General features: G+C 39.6%; 1 protein-coding gene across 6 annotated transcripts in view; it reads right to left on the bottom strand.

Moving 5' to 3' along the window:
• ZNF609 (zinc finger protein 609) overlaps positions 1-3,702 on the bottom strand; it is a 299,633-nt gene that overhangs the window by 200,951 nt on the left and 94,980 nt on the right. The window lies entirely within an intron of this gene.

Raw genomic sequence — 3,702 nt, 5'->3', positions numbered from 1 at the left:
ATAAACAAAACAGATAAACCCCTACCCATACTTGTAAAGATAAAAATGGAATCCAAACACATAAATAGAATCAGAAATGAGAAAGAAAAAATCATGTGGACACCACAGAAATACAGAGAATTATTAGAGAATACTATGAAAATCTATATGCTAACAAACTGGATAACACAGAAGAAATGAATAACTTTCTAGGAAAATACAACCTTCCAAGACTGAACTAGGAAGAAACAAAAAATCTAAACAGACCAATTACCAGCAATGAAATTGAATCGGTAATAAAAACACTACCCAAGAACAAAATACCGGGCCAGATGGATTCACCACTGAATTTTATCAGACATTTAGAGAAGACATAATACCCACACTCCTGAAAGTTTTCAAAAAATATAAGAGGGAATACTTCCAAACTCATTCTATGAAGCCAGCATCACTCTAACACAAAAACCAGGCTAAGAGACCACAAAAAAGAAAACTACAGACAAATATCCCTGGTGAACATAGATGCAAAAATACTCAACAAAATATTAGCAAACCAAATTCAAAAATACATGAAAAAGATCATCCATCATGATCAAGTAGGATTTATTCCAGGGATGCAAAGTTGGTACAACTTTCGAAAATCCATCAACATCATCCACATCAACAAAAAGGACAAAAACCACATGATCATCTCCACAGATGCCGAAAAAGCATTTGACAAAATTCAACATCCATTCATAACAACTTTCAACAAAATGTTGTAGAGGGCAAGTACCTCAACATAATAAAGGCCGTATATGACAAACTCACAGCCAACATCATACTGCTGAAAGTTTTTCCTTAAAGATCGGGAACAAGACAAGGATGCCCACTTTCCCCACCTCTATTCAACATAGTATTGGAGGTCCTAGCCATGGCAATCAGACAACACAAAGAAATAAAAGGCATCCAGATTGGCAAGGAAGAAGTTAAACTGTCCCTGTTTGCAGATGACATGATATTGTACATAAAAAAACCCTAAAGAATCCACTCCCAAACTACTAGATCTAATATCTGAATTCAGCAAAGTTGCAGGATACAAAATTAATACACAGAAATCTGTGGCATTCCTATACACTAACGATGAACTAGCAGATAGCAAAATCAGGAAAACAATTCCATTCACAGTTGCATCAAAAAGAATAAAATACCTAGGAATAAACCTAACCAAGGAAGTGAAAGACCTATACTCTGAAAACTACAAGACACTCATGAGAGAAATTAAAGAAGATACCAATAAATGGAAACACATCCCGTGCTCATGGATAGGAAGAATTAATATTGTCAAAATGGCCATCCTGCCTAAAGCAATCTACAGATTCAATGCAACTCCTATCAAAATACCAACAGCATTCTTCAATGAGCTAGAGAAAGTCATCCTAAAATTCATATGGAACCACAAAAGAACTGGAATAGCCAAAGCAATCCTGAGAAGGAAGAACAAAGCTGGGGGCATTACCATCCCCAACTTCAAGCTCTACTACAAAGCCACAGTAATCAAGACAATTTGGTACTGGCACAAGAACAGACCCATAGATCAATGGAACAGACTAGAGAGCCCTGATATAAATCCAACCACATATGGTCAGTTAATATATGATAAAGGAGCCACTGACATATAATGGGGAAAAGAGCCTCTTCAACAGTTGGTGTTGGCAAAACTGGACAGCTACATGCAAGAGATTAAAACTGGATTATTGTCTAACACATATTCAAAAGTAAACTAGAAATGGATTAAAGACTTGAATGTAAGTCATGAAACCATAAAACTCTAAGAAGGCAAAAATCTCCTGAAGATAAGCATGAGCAACTTCTTCCTGAACGCATCTCCTCGAGCAAGGGAAACAAAAGCAAAATGAACTCATGGGACTACATCAAACTAAAAAGTTTCTGTACGTCAAAGGATACCATCAACAGAACAAAAAGGCATCTTACAGTATGGGAGAATATATTTGTAAATGATGTATCCGACAAGGGGTTAACATCCAAAATATATAAAGAACTTACATGCCTGAACACCCAAAAAGCAAATAATCCGATTAACAAATGGGCAAAGGATATGAAGAGACAGTTCTCCAAAGAAGAAATTCAGATGGCCAACAGACACATGAAAAGATGCCCCACATCACTAATCATCAGGGAAATGCAAATTAAAACCACAATGAGATATCACCTCACACCAATAAGGCCAGCATAGAAAAGACTAAGAACAACAAATGCTAGCGAGGATGCGGAGAAAGGGGAACCCTCCTACACTGCTGGTGGGAATGTAAGCTAGTTCAACCATTGTGGAAAGCAATATGGAGGTTCCTCAAAAACCTAAAAAGAGAAATACCATTTGACCTGGGAATGCCGCTCCTTGGAATTTACCCGAAGAATACAACTTCTCAGATTCAAAAAGACATATGCACCCCTATGTTTATTGCAGCACTTTTTACAATAGCCAAGATATGGAAGCAACTTAAGTGTCCATCAGTAGATGAATGGATAAAGAAGATGTGGTACATATACACAATGAAATACTATTCAGCCATAAGAAGAAAACAAATCCTACCATTTGCAACAACATGGATGGAGCTGGAGAACATTATGCTCAGTGATATAAGCCAGGTGGAGAAAGACAAATGCCAAATGATTTCCCTCATTTGTAGAGTATAACAATGAAGCAAAATTGAAAGAACAAAACAGCAGCAGACTCAGAGACTCCAAGAATGAACTAGTGGTTACCAAAGGGGAGGGTTGTGGGAGGGCAGGTAGGGAGGGAGAGAGAAGGGGATTGAGGGGTATTATGTTTAGTATGCATGGTGTGGGGGATCATGGGGAGAACAGTGTAGCACAGAAGGCACATAGTGGATCTGTGGCATCTTGCTGCACTGATGGACAGTGACTGCTTTGGGGTATGGGTGGGGACTTGATAATATGGGTAAATGTAGGAACAACATTGTTTTTTCATGTGAAACCTTCATAAGAGTGTATATCAATCATACCTTAATTAAAAAATTAAAAAAATTGTGGTGCTTCAAACAGCTCCCACATCCCTCTGTGAGCTCCTAGTGGCCATTCTGTCCCTCACTTAGGACAGCCCATAAGTGAGGTCACCTGTACAGTAGCAAACTTGGGAAAAGCTGAGGCAATGAGAGCATAGAAGGAAATACGGTCTGCTACTCAGGAAGAATTTAAAGGGTCCCATGCAGGTCACAAGAACGCAGATGTGGGTTGATTTAATAAGGGCAAGAGCAGACAGAGAGAAACTGTATGGGAAGTCAAACAGAATCTTATACGAGCTGTGGCCAACAACTGAAACTGAAGCAGCCGTTCTGGCCACTGAGGACCAAGAAGCAGAGGCAGGAGACAGAGCTACAAGTCTGGTCTGTGTGTTTGCAAGACTTCCTGCTAGAGAGTGAGATGACCTCACCCGAACCAAGACAGGAAGATGATTGGGGGTACGGTTTGACTGAGGGGAGGGCTGAGGTCCCTGTCCTGAGGGACCAGGTAGGGACTGGAGGCCACATGTTAAAATATCAATTCATTGGTTCCCAGCGAACATATAATGTGTCCTGGCTCTGGCAGACACAGCAGCTGAATGTTCACTGACTTACAGCAACCCTGAGCAGTTTCCTGGGATCCCCACTGTTATAAATGGATACAGGAGTAAGGCTAAAAGAGTGAAACATGCCTGAATCT

Source organism: Manis javanica, chromosome 8 (genome assembly GCF_040802235.1).
Source record: "Manis javanica isolate MJ-LG chromosome 8, MJ_LKY, whole genome shotgun sequence".
Classification (NCBI taxonomy): Eukaryota; Metazoa; Chordata; class Mammalia; order Pholidota; family Manidae; genus Manis; species Manis javanica.
The sequence above is the reverse complement of the archived record's forward strand: the minus strand, read 5'-3'. Positions and strand labels throughout refer to the sequence as shown.